This window comes from Chiloscyllium punctatum, unplaced genomic scaffold (genome assembly GCF_047496795.1).
Source record: "Chiloscyllium punctatum isolate Juve2018m unplaced genomic scaffold, sChiPun1.3 scaffold_629, whole genome shotgun sequence".
NCBI classification, from domain to species: Eukaryota; Metazoa; Chordata; class Chondrichthyes; order Orectolobiformes; family Hemiscylliidae; genus Chiloscyllium; species Chiloscyllium punctatum.
In genome coordinates this window covers 1,113-17,259 of record NW_027310363.1, presented here as the reverse complement: position 1 = coordinate 17,259, position 16,147 = coordinate 1,113, and the positions used below count along the sequence as shown (strand labels likewise).

Genomic DNA, 16,147 nt, shown 5'->3' with positions numbered 1-16,147 from the left:
AGGGGGGGAAAGGACATTGTATCTAACACACCCCGGTCCCAGAGAGAGAGAGAGAGGGGGGAAAGGACAGTGTATCTAACACACCCCGGTCCCAGAGAGAGAGGGGGGGAAAGGACAGTGTATCTAACACATCCCGTTCCCAGAGAGAGAGAGAGAGGGGGAAAGGACACTGTATCAACACACCCCAGTCCCAGAGAGAGAGAGTGTGGGGGGAAAGGACAGTGTATCTAACACACCCCGGTCCCAGAGAGAGAGAGGGGAAAGGACAGTGTATCTAACACACCCCGGTCCCAGAGAGAGAGGGAGAGGGGGGAAAGGATAGTGCATCTAACACACCCCGGTCCCAGAGAGAGGGGGGGGAAAGGATAGTGTATCTAACACACCCCGGTCCCAGAGAGAGGGGGGGGAAAGGACAATGTATCTAACACACCCCAGTCCCAGAGAGAGGGGGGGGAAAGGACAGTGTATCTAACACACCCCAGTCCCAGAGAGAGAGAGGGGGGAAAGGACAGTGTATCTAACACACCCCGGTCCCCGAGAGAGAGAGGGGGGAAAGGACAGTGTATCTAACACACCCCGGTCCCAGAGAGAGAGAGAGGGGGGAAAGGACAGTGTATCTAACACACCCCAGTCCCAGAGAGAGAGAGGGGGGAAAGGGCAGTGTACCTAACACGCCCCGGTCCCGAGAGAGAGAGGGGGGAAAGGACAGTGTATCTAACACACCCCGGTCCCTGAGAGAGAGGGGGGAAAGGACAGTGTATCTAACACACCCCGGTCCCAGAGAGAGAGAGAGAGGGGGGAAAGGACAGTGTATCTAACACAGCCCAGTCCCAGAGAGAGAGGGGGAGGAAACGACAGTGTATCTAACACACCCCGGTCCCAGAGAGAGAGAGGGGGGAAAGGACAGTGTATCTAACACACCCCGGTCCCAGAGAGAGAGGGGGGGAAAGGACAGTGTATCTAACACACCCCGGTCCTATAGAGATGGGGGAAAGGACAGTGTATCTAACACACCCCGGTCCCAGAGAGAGAGACAGTGGGGGAAAGGACAGTGTATCTAACACACCCCGGTCCCAGAGAGAGAGAGAGGGGAAAGGACAGTGTCTCTAACACACCCCGGTCCCAGAGAGAGAGAAGGGGGAAAGGACAGTGTATCTAACACACCCCGGTCCCAGAGAGAGAGAGGGGGGGAAAGGACAGTGTATCTAACACACCCCGGTCCCAGAGAGAGAGAAGGGGGAAAGGACAGTGTATCTAACACACCCCGGTCCCAGAGAGAGAGACGGTGGGGGAAAGGACAGTGTATCTTACACACCCCGGTCCCAGAGAGAGAGAGGGGGAAAGGACAATGTATCTAACACACCCCGGTCCAAGAGAGAGAGAGAGGGGAAAGGACAGTGTATCTAACACACCCCGGTCCCAGAGAGAGATGGGGGGGAAAGGACAGTGTATCTAACACACCCCGGTCCCAGAGAGAGATGGGGGGGAAAGGACAGTGTATCTAACACACCCCGGTCCCAGAGAGAGAGAGGGGGGAAAGGACAGTGTATCTAACACACCCCGGTCCCAGAGAGAGGGGGGAAAGGACAGTGTATCTAACACACCCCGGTCCCAGAGAGAGAGAGGGGGGAAAGGACAGTGTATCTAACACACCCCGGTCCCAGAGAGAGAGAGGGGGGAAACGACAGTGTCTCTGACACACCCTGGTCCCAGAGAGAGAGAGAGGGGAAAGGACAGTGTTTCTAACACACCACGGTCCCAGAGAGAGAGAGGGGGGGGAAAGGACAGTGTATCTAACACACCCCGGTCCCAGAGAGAGAGGGGGGGGGAAAGGACAGTGTATCTAACACACCCCGGTCCCAGAGAGAGAGAGGGGGGGGAAAGGACAGTGTATCTAACACACCCTGGTCCCAGAGAGAGAGAGGGGTGAAAGGACAGTGTATCTAACATACTCTGGTCCCAGAGAGAGAGAGGGGGGAAAGGACAGTGTATCTAACACACCCCGGTCCCAGAGAGAGAGGGGGGTGAAAGGACAGTGTATCTAACACACCCCGGTCCCAGAGAGAGAGGGGGGAAAGGACAGTGTATCTAACACACCCCGGTCCCAGAGAGAGAGGGGGGAAAGGACAGTGTATCTAACACACCCCGGTCCCAGAGAGAGAGGGGGAAAGGACAGTGTATCTAACACACCCCGGTCCCAGAGAGAGAGAGGGGGGAAAGGACAGTGTATCTAACACACCCCGGTCCCAGAGAGAGAGGGGGAAAGGACAGTGTATCTAACACACCCCGGTCCCAGAGAGAGAGAGGGGGGAAAGGACAGTGTATCTAACACACCCCGGTCCCAGAGAGAGAGAGAGGGGAAAGGACAGTGTATCTAACACACCCCGGTCCCAGAGAGAGAGAGGTGGAAAGGACAGTGTATCTAACACACCCCGGTCCCAGAGAGAGAGAGGGGGGGAAAGGACAGTGTATCTAACACACCCCGGTCCCAGAGAGAGAGAGGGGGGGAAAGGACAGTGTATCTAATACACCCCGGTCCCAGAGAGAGAGTGGGGAAAGGACAGTGTATCTAACACAGCCCGGTCCCTAAGAGAGAGGGGGAGGAAACGACAGTGTATCTAACACACCCCAGTCCCAGAGAGATAGGGGGGAAAGGACAGTGTATCTAACACACCCCGGTCCCAGAGAGAGGGGGGAAAGGACAGTGTATCTAACACACCCCGGTCCCTGAGAGAGAGGGGGGAAAGGACAGTGTATCTAACACACCCCGGTCCCAGAGAGAGAGAGAGAGGGGGGAAAGCACAGTGTATCTAACACAGCCCGGTCCCAGAGAGAGAGGGGGAGGAAAGGACAGTGTATCTAACACACCCCGGTCCCAGAGAGAGAGAGGGGGGAAAGGACAGTGTATCTAACACACCCCGGTCCCAGAGAGAGAGGGGGGGAAAGGACAGTGTATCTAACACACCCCGGTCCTATAGAGATGGGGGAAAGGACAGTGTATCTAACACACCCCGGTCCTAGAGAGAGGGGGGGAACGGACAGTTTATCTAACGCACCCAGGTCCCAGAGAGAGAGACAGTGGGGGAAAGGACAGTGTATCTAACACACCCCGGTCCCAGAGAGAGAGAGAGGGGAAAGGACAGTGTCTCTAACACACCCCGGTCCCAGAGAGAGAGAAGGGGGAAAGGACAGTGTATCTAACACACCCCGGTCCCAGAGAGAGAGAGGGGGGAAAGGACACCGTATCTAACACACCCCGGTCCCAGAGCGAGAGGGGGAAAGGACAGTGTATCTAACACACCCCGGTCCCAGAGAGAGAGACGGTGGGGGAAAGGACAGTGTATCTAACACACCCCGGTCCCAGAGAGAGAGAAGGGGGAAAGGACAGTGTATCTAACACACCCCGGTCCCAGAGAGAGAGACGGTGGGGGAAAGGACAGTGTATCTAACACACCCCGGTCCCAGAGAGAGAGAGGGGGAAAGGACAATGTATCTAACACACCCCGGTCCAAGAGAGAGAGAGAGGGGAAAGGACAGTGTATCTAACACACCCCGGTCCCAGAGGGAGATGGGGGGGAAAGGACAGTGTATCTAACACACCCCGGTCCCAGAGAGAGATGGGGGGGAAAGGACAGTGTATCTAACACACCCCGGTCCCAGAGAGAGAGAGGGGGGAAAGGACAGTGTATCTAACACACCCCGGTCCCAGAGAGAGAGAGGGGGGAAAGGAGAGTGTATCTAACACACCCCGGTCCCAGAGAGAGAGAAGGGGGAAAGGACAGTGTATCTAACACACCCCGGTCCCAGAGAGAGAGAAGGGGGAAAGGACAGTGTATCTAACACACCCCGGTCCCAGAGAGAGAGACGGTGGGGGAAAGGACAGTGTATCTTACACACCCCGGTCCCAGAGAGAGAGAGGGGGAAAGGACAATGTATCTAACACACCCCGGTCCAAGAGAGAGAGAGAGGGGAAAGGACAGTGTATCTAACACACCCCGGTCCCAGAGAGAGATGGGGGGGAAAGGACAGTGTATCTAACACACCCCGGTCCTAGAGAGAGAGAGGGGGGGGAAAGGACAGTGTATCTAACACACCCCGGTCCGAGAGAGAGGGGGGAAAGGACAGTGTATCAAACACACCCCGGTCCCAGAGAGAGAGAGAGGGGGGAAAGGACAGTTTATCTAACACACCCCGGTCCCAGAGAGAGAGAGGGGGGAAAGGACAGTGTGTCTAACACACCCCGGACCTAGAGAGAGGGGTGAAAGGACAGTGTATTTAACACACCCCGGTCCTAGAGAGAGAGAGAGGGGGGAAAGGACAGTGTATCTAACACACCCCGGTCCCAGAGAGAGAGGGGGGGAAAGGACAGTGTATCTAACGCACCCCGGTCCCAGAGAGAGAGGGGGGAAAGGACAGTGTATCTAACACACCCCGGTCCCAGAGAGAGAGAGAGGGGAAAGGACAGTGTATCTAACACACACCGGTCCCAGAGAGAGAGAGGGGGGGAAAGGACAGTGTATCTAACACACCCCGGTCCCAGAGAGAGAGACAGTGGGGGAAAGGACAGTGTATCTAACACACCCCGGTCCCAGAGAGAGAGAGAGGGGGGAAAGGACAGTGTATCTAACACACCCCGGTCCCAGACAGAGAGGGGGGAAAGGACAGTGTATCTAACACACCCCGGTCCCAGAGAGAGAGAGAGAGAGAGAGGGGGGAAAGGACAGTGTATCGAACACACCCCGGTCCTAGAGAGAGGGGGGAAAGGACAGTGTATCTAACACACCCCGGTCCCAGAGAGAGAGAGAGGGGGGAAAGGACAGTGTATCTAACACACCCCGGTCCCTGAGAGAGAGGGGGGAAAGGACAGTGTATCTAACACACCCCGGTCCGAGAGAGAGGGGGGAAAGGACAGTGTATCTAACACACCCCGGTCCCAGAGAGAGAGCGGGGAAAGGACAGTGTATCTAACACACCCCGGTCCTAGAGAGAGGGGGGAAAGGACAGTGTATCTAACGCACCCCGGTCCCAGAGAGAGAGGGGGGAAAGGACAGTGTATCGAACACACCCCGGTCCCAGAGAGAAAGAGAGGGGAAAGGACAGTGTATCTAACACACCCCGGTCCCAGAGAGAGAGAGGGGGGGAAAGGACAGTGTATCTAACACACCCCGGTCCCAGAGAGAGAGACGGTGGGGGAAAGGACAGTTTATCTAACACACCCCGGTCCCAGAGAGAGAGAGAGGGGGGAAAGGACAGAGTATCTAACACACGCCGGTCCCAGAGAGAGAGAGGGGGGAATGGACAGTGTATCTGACACACCCTGGTCCCAGAGAGAGAGAGGGGGGAAAGGACAGTGTATCTAACACACCCCGGTCCCAGAGAGAGAGAGGGGGGAAAGGACAGTGTATCGAACACACCCCGGTCCCTGAGAGAGAGAGGGGGGAAAGGACAGTGTATCTAACACACCCCGGTCCCAGGGAGAGAGGGGGGCGGAAAGGACAGTGTATCTAACACACCCCGGTCCCAGAGAGAGAGGGGGGAAAGGACAGTGTATCTAACACACCCATGTCCCAGAGAGAGAGGGGGGAAAGGACAGTGTATCAAACACACCACGGTCCCAGAGAGAGAGAGGGGGGAAAGGACAGTATATCTAACACACCCCGGTCCTATAGAGAGGGGGGAAAGGACAGTGTATCTAACACACCCCGGTCCCAGAGAGAGAGGGGGGAAAGGACAGTTTATCTAACACACCCCGGTCCCAGAGAGAGAGAGGGGGGAAAGGACAGTGTATCTAACACACCCCGGTCCCAGAGAGAGAGAGGGGGGAAAGGACAGTTTATCTAACACACCCCGGTCCCAGAGAGAGAGAGGGGGGAAAGGACAGTGTATCTAACACACCCCGGTCCCAGAGAGAGAGAGGGGGGAAAGGACAGTGTATCTAACACACCCCGGTCCCAGAGAGAGAGGGGGGAAAGGACAGTGTATCTAACACACCCCGGTCCCAGAGAGAGGGGGGAAAGGACAGTGTATCTAACATTCCCCGGTCCCAGAGAGAGAGAGGGGAAAGGACAGTGTATCTAACGCACCCCGGTCCCAGAGAGAGAGGGGGGAAAGGACAGTGTATCTAACACACCCCGGTCCTATAGAGATGGGGGAAAGGACAGTGTATCTAACACACCCCGGTCCCAGAGAGAGAGAGGGGAAAGGACAGTGTATCTAACACACCCCGGTCCTAGAGAGAGGGGGGAAAGGACAGTGTATCTAACACACCCCGGTCCGAGAGAGAGGGGGGAAAGGACAGTGTATCTAACACACCCCGGTCCCAGAGAGAGAGAGAGGGGGGAAAGGACAGTTTATCTAACACACCCCGGTCCCAGAGAGAGAGAGGGGGGAAAGGACAGTGTATCTAACGCACCCCGGTCCCAGAGAGAGAGGGGGTAACGGACAGTGTATCTAACACACCCCGGTCCCCGAGAGAGAGAGAGGGGAAAGGACAGTGTATCTAACACACCCCGGTCCCAGAGAGAGAGAGAGGGGGGAAAGGACAGTGTATCTAACACACCCCGGTCCCAGAGAGAGAGGGGGGGAGAGGACAGTGTATCTAACGCACCCCGGTCCCAGAGAGAGAGGGGGGAAAGGACAGTGTATCTAACACACCCCGGTCCCAGAGAGAGAGAGAGGGGAAAGGACAGTGTATCTAACACACACCGGTCCCAGAGAGAGAGAGGGGGGGAAAGGACAGTGTATCTAACACACCCCGGTCCCAGAGAGAGAGACGGTGGGGGAAAGGACAGTGTATCTAACACACCCCGGTCCCAGAGAGAGAGAGAGGGGGGAAAGGACACTGTATCTAACACACCCCGGTCCCAGAGAGAGAGAGAGGGGGGAAAGGACAGTGTATCTAACACACCCCGGTCCCAGAGAGAGAGGGGGGAAAGGACAGTGTATCTAACACACCCCAGTCCCAGATAGAGAGAGGGGGGAAAGGACAGTGTATCTAACACACCCCGGTCCCAGAGAGAGGGGGGGAAAGGACAGTGTATCTAACACACCCCGGTCCCAGAGAGAGAGAGGGGGGAAAGGACAGTGTATCTAACACACCCCGGTCCCAGAGAGAGACGGGGGGAAAGGACAGTGTATATAACACACCCCGGTCCCAGAGAGAGAGAGGGGGGAAAGGACAGTGTATCTAACACACCCCGGTCCCAGAGAGAGAGGGGGTGAAAGGACAGTGTATCTAACACACCCCGGCCCCAGAGACAGAGAGAGAGGGGGGGAAAGGACATTGTATCTAACACACCCCGGTCCCAGAGAGAGAGAGAGAGGGGGGAAAGGACAGTGTATCTAACACACCCCGGTCCCAGAGAGAGAGGGGGGGAAAGGACAGTGTATCTAACACATCCCGTTCCCAGAGAGAGAGAGAGAGGGGGAAAGGACACTGTATCAACACACCCCAGTCCCAGAGAGAGAGAGTGTGGGGGGAAAGGACAGTGTATCTAACACACCCCGGTCCCAGAGAGAGAGAGGGGAAAGGACAGTGTATCTAACACACCCCGGTCCCAGAGAGAGAGGGAGAGGGGGGAAAGGATAGTGCATCTAACACACCCCGGTCCCAGAGAGAGGGGGGGGAAAGGATAGTGTATCTAACACACCCCGGTCCCAGAGAGAGGGGGGGGAAAGGACAGTGTATCTAACACACCCCAGTCCCAGAGAGAGGGGGGGGAAAGGACAGTGTATCTAACACACCCCAGTCCCAGAGAGAGAGAGGGGGGAAAGGACAGTGTATCTAACACACCCCGGTCCCCGAGAGAGAGAGGGGGGAAAGGACAGTGTATCTAACACACCCCGGTCCCAGAGAGAGAGAGAGGGGGGAAAGGACAGTGTATCTAACACACCCCAGTCCCAGAGAGAGAGAGGGGGGAAAGGGCAGTGTACCTAACACGCCCCGGTCCCGAGAGAGAGAGGGGGGAAAGGACAGTGTATCTAACACACCCCGGTCCCTGAGAGAGAGGGGGGAAAGGACAGTGTATCTAACACACCCCGGTCCCAGAGAGAGAGAGAGAGGGGGGAAAGGACAGTGTATCTAACACAGCCCAGTCCCAGAGAGAGAGGGGGAGGAAACGACAGTGTATCTAACACACCCCGGTCCCAGAGAGAGAGAGGGGGGAAAGGACAGTGTATCTAACACACCCCGGTCCCAGAGAGAGAGGGGGGGAAAGGACAGTGTATCTAACACACCCCGGTCCTATAGAGATGGGGGAAAGGACAGTGTATCTAACACACCCCGGTCCCAGAGAGAGAGACAGTGGGGGAAAGGACAGTGTATCTAACACACCCCGGTCCCAGAGAGAGAGAGAGGGGAAAGGACAGTGTCTCTAACACACCCCGGTCCCAGAGAGAGAGAAGGGGGAAAGGACAGTGTATCTAACACACCCCGGTCCCAGAGAGAGAGAGGGGGGGAAAGGACAGTGTATCGAACACACCCCGGTCCCAGAGAGAGAGAAGGGGGAAAGGACAGTGTATCTAACACACCCCGGTCCCAGAGAGAGAGACGGTGGGGGAAAGGACAGTGTATCTTACACACCCCGGTCCCAGAGAGAGAGAGGGGGAAAGGACAATGTATCTAACACACCCCGGTCCAAGAGAGAGAGAGAGGGGAAAGGACAGTGTATCTAACACACCCCGGTCCCAGAGAGAGATGGGGGGGAAAGGACAGTGTATCTAACACACCCCGGTCCCAGAGAGAGATGGGGGGGAAAGGACAGTGTATCTAACACACCCCGGTCCCAGAGAGAGAGAGGGGGGAAAGGACAGTGTATCTAACACACCCCGGTCCCAGAGAGAGGGGGGAAAGGACAGTGTATCTAACACACCCCGGTCCCAGAGAGAGAGAGGGGGGAAAGGACAGTGTATCTAACACACCCCGGTCCCAGAGAGAGAGAGGGGGGAAACGACAGTGTCTCTGACACACCCTGGTCCCAGAGAGAGAGAGAGGGGAAAGGACAGTGTATCTAACACACCACGGTCCCAGAGAGAGAGAGGGGGGGGAAAGGACAGTGTATCTAACACACCCCGGTCCCAGAGAGAGAGGGGGGGGGAAAGGACAGTGTATCTAACACACCCCGGTCCCAGAGAGAGAGAGGGGGGGGAAAGGACAGTGTATCTAACACACCCTGGTCCCAGAGAGAGAGAGGGGTGAAAGGACAGTGTATCTAACATACTCTGGTCCCAGAGAGAGAGAGGGGGGAAAGGACAGTGTATCTAACACACCCCGGTCCCAGAGAGAGAGGGGGGTGAAAGGACAGTGTATCTAACACACCCCGGTCCCAGAGAGAGAGGGGGGAAAGGACAGTGTATCTAACACACCCCGGTCCCAGAGAGAGAGGGGGGAAAGGACAGTGTATCTAACACACCCCGGTCCCAGAGAGAGAGGGGGAAAGGACAGTGTATCTAACACACCCCGGTCCCAGAGAGAGAGAGGGGGGAAAGGACAGTGTATCTAACACACCCCGGTCCCAGAGAGAGAGGGGGAAAGGACAGTGTATCTAACACACCCCGGTCCCAGAGAGAGAGAGGGGGGAAAGGACAGTGTATCTAACACACCCCGGTCCCAGAGAGAGAGAGAGGGGAAAGGACAGTGTATCTAACACACCCCGGTCCCAGAGAGAGAGAGGTGGAAAGGACAGTGTATCTAACACACCCCGGTCCCAGAGAGAGAGAGGGGGGGAAAGGACAGTGTATCTAACACACCCCGGTCCCAGAGAGAGAGAGGGGGGGAAAGGACAGTGTATCTAATACACCCCGGTCCCAGAGAGAGAGTGGGGAAAGGACAGTGTATCTAACACAGCCCGGTCCCTAAGAGAGAGGGGGAGGAAACGACAGTGTATCTAACACACCCCAGTCCCAGAGAGATAGGGGGGAAAGGACAGTGTATCTAACACACCCCGGTCCCAGAGAGAGGGGGGAAAGGACAGTGTATCTAACACACCCCGGTCCCTGAGAGAGAGGGGGGAAAGGACAGTGTATCTAACACACCCCGGTCCCAGAGAGAGAGAGAGAGGGGGGAAAGCACAGTGTATCTAACACAGCCCGGTCCCAGAGAGAGAGGGGGAGGAAAGGACAGTGTATCTAACACACCCCGGTCCCAGAGAGAGAGAGGGGGGAAAGGACAGTGTATCTAACACACCCCGGTCCCAGAGAGAGAGGGGGGGAAAGGACAGTGTATCTAACACACCCCGGTCCTATAGAGATGGGGGAAAGGACAGTGTATCTAACACACCCCGGTCCTAGAGAGAGGGGGGGAACGGACAGTTTATCTAACGCACCCAGGTCCCAGAGAGAGAGACAGTGGGGGAAAGGACAGTGTATCTAACACACCCCGGTCCCAGAGAGAGAGAGAGGGGAAAGGACAGTGTCTCTAACACACCCCGGTCCCAGAGAGAGAGAAGGGGGAAAGGACAGTGTATCTAACACACCCCGGTCCCAGAGAGAGAGAGGGGGGAAAGGACACCGTATCTAACACACCCCGGTCCCAGAGCGAGAGGGGGAAAGGACAGTGTATCTAACACACCCCGGTCCCAGAGAGAGAGACGGTGGGGGAAAGGACAGTGTATCTAACACACCCCGGTCCCAGAGAGAGAGAAGGGGGAAAGGACAGTGTATCTAACACACCCCGGTCCCAGAGAGAGAGACGGTGGGGGAAAGGACAGTGTATCTAACACACCCCGGTCCCAGAGAGAGAGAGGGGGAAAGGACAATGTATCTAACACACCCCGGTCCAAGAGAGAGAGAGAGGGGAAAGGACAGTGTATCTAACACACCCCGGTCCCAGAGGGAGATGGGGGGGAAAGGACAGTGTATCTAACACACCCCGGTCCCAGAGAGAGATGGGGGGGAAAGGACAGTGTATCTAACACACCCCGGTCCCAGAGAGAGATAGGGGGGAAAGGACAGTGTATCTAACACACCCCGGTCCCAGAGAGAGGGGGGAAAGGACAGTGTATCTAACACACCCCGGTCCCAGAGAGAGAGAGGGGGGAAAGGACAGTGTATCTAACAGACCCCGGTCCCAGAGAGAGAGGGGGGAAAGGACAGTGTATCTAACACACCCTGGTCCCAGAGAGAGAGAGAGGGGGGAAACGACAGTGTATCTGACACACCCTGGTCCCAGAGAGAGAGAGGGGGGAAAGGACAGTGTATCTAACACACCCCGGTCCCAGAGAGAGAGAGGGGGGGGAAAGGACAGTGTATCTAACACACCCCGGTCCCAGAGAGAGAGGGGGGGGGGAAAGGACAGTGTATCTAACACACCCCGGTCCCAGAGAGAGAGAGGGGGGGGAAAGGACAGTGTATCTAACACACCCCGGTCCCAGAGAGAGAGAGGGGGGGGAAAGGACAGTGTATCTAACACACCCTGGTCCCAGAGAGAGAGAGGGGTGAAAGGACAGTGAATCTAACATACTCTGGTCCCAGAGAGAGAGAGGGGGGAAAGGACAGTGTATCTAACACACCCCGGTCCCAGAGAGAGAGGGGGGTGAAAGGACAGTGTATCTAACACACCCCGGTCCCAGAGAGAGAGGGGGGAAAGGACAGTGTATCTAACACACCCCGGTCCCAGAGAGAGAGGGGGGAAAGGACAGTGTATCTAACACACCCCGGTCCCAGAGAGAGAGGGGGGGAAAGGACAGTGTATCTAACACACCCCGGTCCTAGAGAGAGAGAGAGGGGGGAAAGGAAAGTGTATCTAACACACCCCGGTCCCAGAGAGAGAGAGGGGGAAAGGACAGTGTATCTAACACACCCCGGTCCCAGAGAGAGAGAGGGGGGGAAAGGACAGTGTATCTAACACATCCCGGTCCCAGAGAGAGAGAGGGGAAAGGACAGTGTATCTAACACACCCCGGTCCCAGAGAGAGAGAGGGGGGAAAGGACAGTGTATCTAATACACCCCGGTCCCAGAGAGAGAGAGGGAGGAAAGGACAGTGTATCTAACACACCCCGGTCCCAGAGAGAGAGGGGGGAAAGGACAGTGTATCTAACACACCCCGGTCCCAGAGAGTGAGGGGGGGAAAGGACAGTGTATCTAACACACCCCGGTCCCAGAGAGAGAGGGGGGGAAAGGACAGTGTATCTAACACACCCCGGTCCCAGAGAGAGAGAGTGGGGAAAGGACAGTGTATCTAATACACCCCGGTCCCGGAGAGAGAGTGGGGAAAGGACAGTGTATCTAACAGAGCCCGGTCCCTCAGAGAGAGGGGGAGGAAAGGACAGTGTATCTAACACACCCCGGTCCCAGAGAGATAGGGGGGAAAGGACAGTGTATCTAACACACCCCGGTCCCAGAGTGAGGGGGGAAAGGACAGTGTATCTAACACACCCCGGTCCCAGAGAGAGAGAGGGGGGAAAGGACAGTGTATCTGACACACCCTGGTCCCAGAGAGAGAGAGAGGGGAAAGGACAGTGTATCTAACACACCCCGGTCACAGAGAGAGAGAGAGGGGGAAAAGGACAGTGTATCTAACACCTCCCGGTCCTAGAGAGAGAGAGAGGGGGGAAAGGACAATGTATCTAACACACCCTGGTCCCAGAGAGCGAGAGAGGGGGGAAAGGACAGTGTATCTAACACACCCCGGTCCCAGAGAGAGAGGGGGGAAAGGACAGTGTATCTAACACACCCCGGTCCCAGAGAGAGAGGGGGGAAAGGACAGTGTATCTAACACACCCCGGTCCCAGAGAGAGAGGGGGGGAAAGGACAGTGTATCTAACACACCCCGGTCCCAGAGAGAGAGAGGGGGGAAAGGACAGTGTATCTGACACACCCTGGTCCCAGAGAGAGAGAGAGGGGAAAGGACAGTGTATCTAACACACCCCGGTCACAGAGAGAGAGAGAGGGGGAAAAGGACAGTGTATCTAACACCTCCCGGTCCTAGAGAGAGAGAGAGGGGGGAAAGGACAGTGTATCTGACACTTCCCGGTCCCAGAGAGAGAGAGGGGGGAAAGGACAGTGTATCTAACACACCCCGGTCCCAGAGAGCGAGAGAGGGGGGAAAGGACAGTGTATCTAACACACCCCGGTCCCAGAGAGAGAGGGGGGAAAGGACAGTGTATCTAACACACCCCGGTCCCAGAGAGAGAGGGGGGGAAAGGACAGTGTATCTAACACACCCCGGTCCTAGAGAGAGAGAGAGGGGGAAAAGGACAGTGTATCTAACACACCCTGGTCCCAGAGAGAGAGAGGGGGAAAGGACAGTGTATCTAACACACCCCGGTCCCAGAGAGAGAGGGGGGGAAAGGACAGTGTATCTAACACACCCCGGTCCCAGAGAGAGACGGGGGGAAAGGACAGTGTATCTAACACACCCCGGTCCCAGAGAGAGAGGGGGGGAAAGGACAGTGTATCTAATACACCCCTGTCCCAGAGAGAGAGTGGGGAAAGGACAGTGTATCTAACACACCCCGGTCCCTGAGAGAGGGGGGAAAGGACAGTGTATCTAACACACCCCGGTCCCAGAGAGAGGGGGGAAAGGACAGTGTATCTAACACACCCCGGTCCCAGAGAGAGAGAGGGGGGAAAGGACAGTGTATCTAACACACCCCGGTCCCAGAGAGAGAGAGGGGGGAAAGGACAGTGTATCTGACACACACTTGTCCCAGAGAGAGAGAGAGGGGAAAGGACAGTGTATCTAACACACCCCGGTCCCAGAGAGAGAGAGAGGGGGAAAAGGACAGTGTATCTAACACACCCCGGTCCCAGAGAGAGAGAGAGGGGGAAATGGACAGTGTATCTAACACACCCCGGTCCCAGAGAGAGAGAGGGGGGAAAGGACAGTGTATCTAACACACCCTGGTCCCAGAGAGAGAGAGAGGGGAAAGGACAGTGTATCTAACACACCCCGGTCCCAGAGAGAGAGAGGGGGGGAAAGGACAGTGTATCTAACACACCCCGGTCCCATAGAGAGAGACGGGGGGGAGGGACAGTGTATCTAACACACCCCGGTCCCAGAGAGAGAGGGGGGAAAGGACAGTGTATCTAACACACCCCGGTCCCAGAGAGAGGGGGGGAAAGGACAGTGTATCTAACACACCCCGGTCCCAGAGAGAGAGGGGGGAAAGGACAGTGTATCTAACACACCCCGGTCCCAGAGAGAGAGGGGGGAAAGGACAGTGTATCTAACACACCCCGGTCCCAGAGAGAGGGGGGGAAAGGACAGTGTATCTAACACACCCCGGTCCCAGAGAGAGAGGGGGGAAAGGACAGTTTATCTAACACACCCTGGTCCCAGAGAGAGAGGGGGGGGAAAGGACAGTGTATCTGACACATCCCGGTCCCAGAGAGAGAGAGGGGGGAAAGGACAGTGTATCTAACACACCCCGGTCCCAGAGAGAGAGAGAGGGGGGAAAGGACAGTGTATCTAACACATCCCGGTCCCAGAGAGAGAGAGGGGGGAAAGGACAGTGTATCTAACACATCCCGGTCCCAGAGAGAGAGAGGGGGGAAAGGACAGTGTATCTAACACACCCCGGTCCCAGAGAGAGAGGGGGGAAAGGACAGTGTATCTAACACACCCCGGTCCTATACAGATGGGGGAAAGGACAGTGTATCTAACACACCCCGGTCCTCGAGAGAGGGGGGAACGGACAGTGTATCTAACACACCCCGGTCCCAGAGAGAGAGAGAGGGGAAAGGACAGTGTATCTAACACGCCCCGGTCCCAGAGAGAGAGAGGGGAAAGGACAGTGTATCTAACACACCCCGGTCCCAGAGAGAGAGAGGGGGGAACGGACAGTGTATCTAACACACCCCGGTCCCAGAGAGAGAGAGAGGGGAAAGGACAGTGTATCTAACACGCCCCGGTCCCAGAGAGAGAGAGAGGGGAAAGGACAGTGTATCTAACACACCCCGGTCCCAGAGAGAGAGAGGGGGGAAAGGACAGTGTATCTAACACACCCCGGTCCCAGAGAGAGAGAGGGGGGAAAGGACAGTGTATCTAACACACCCCGGTCCCAGAGAGAGAGAGGGGGGGAAAGGACAGTGTATCTAACACACCCCGGTCCCAGAGAGAGAGAGAGGGGGGAAAGGACAGTGTATCTAACACACCCCGGTCCCAGAGAGAGAGAGAGAGGGGGGGGAAAGGACAGTGTATCTAACACACCCCGGTCCCAGAGAGAGAGGGGGGGGAAAGGACAGTGTATCTAACACACCCCGGTCCCAGAGAGAGAGAGGGGGAAAGGACAGTGTATCTAACACACCCCGGTCCCAGAGAGAGGGGGGGGTAAGGACAGTGTATCTAACACACCCCGGTCCCAGAGAGAGAGAGAGAGAGGGGGGAAAGGACAGTGTATCTAACACACCCCGGTCCCAGAGAGACGGGGGAAAGGACAGTGTATCTAACACACCCCGGTCCAAGAGAGAGGGGGAAAGGACAGTGTATCTAACACACCCCGGTCCCAGAGAGAGAGAGGGGGGAAAGGACAGTGTATCTAACACACCCCGGTCCCAGAGAGAGAGAGGGGGGGAAAGGACAGTGTATCTAACACACCCCAGTCCCAGATAGAGAGAGGGGGGAAAGGACAGTGTATCTAACACACCCCGGTCCCAGAGAGAGAGAGAGGGGGGGAAAGGACAGTGTATCTAACACACCCCGGTCCCAGAGAGAGAGAGAGAGGGGGGAAAGGACAGTGTATCTAACACACCCCGGTCCCAGAGAGAGGGGGGGGGGTGTAAGGACCGTGTATCTAACCCCCCCCCCCCCCCCCCGTGTTGTCCTGTTACAGATATTTATTGCTGCGTCGAAGTGGATTGTCACGGCTATTTCGAGAAAAAGGCTCAGACCTCGATCCTGACCGAGGACCGGTTCCCCGCGTGGGAGGAGGTGGGTTTTCCCGGGACCCTCCCTCAGTCTCCTGCCTCGCTGCAGGGTGACCCCCCACTCCCCCCCCCCCCCCCCGCGCGCCAGTCTCTGTCTGTGGGTCACCATCCAAGATGGCGGCTGTGCGGGTGTGGGCTGGGGGCGGTTGTTCGTTTCGGGGCCGGTGGGGGCAGAGGTCGCGGCGTTGGGTCGGGGTGGGTTCCTTGGTAACTCCCGTCCATTTCCCCTGTCACCCCCCCCGCACCCCCCCAATCTCCTCTCTACGCCCAGGAGAGCTGAGGG

The 16,147-nt window shown here is 56.8% G+C and overlaps 1 long non-coding RNA gene across 1 annotated transcript in view; it reads left to right on the top strand.

The window, feature by feature from the left end:
* The window catches only part of LOC140473523 (uncharacterized), an 89,694-nt gene extending 73,825 nt beyond the window's left edge, over positions 1-15,869 (top strand). Inside the window, exon 3 of the long non-coding RNA XR_011958392.1 lies at positions 15,771-15,869. This is a non-coding gene — a long non-coding RNA (uncharacterized lncRNA). The remainder of the gene's footprint in view (positions 1-15,770) is intronic.
* The last annotated feature ends 278 nt before the right edge of the window (positions 15,870-16,147 follow it).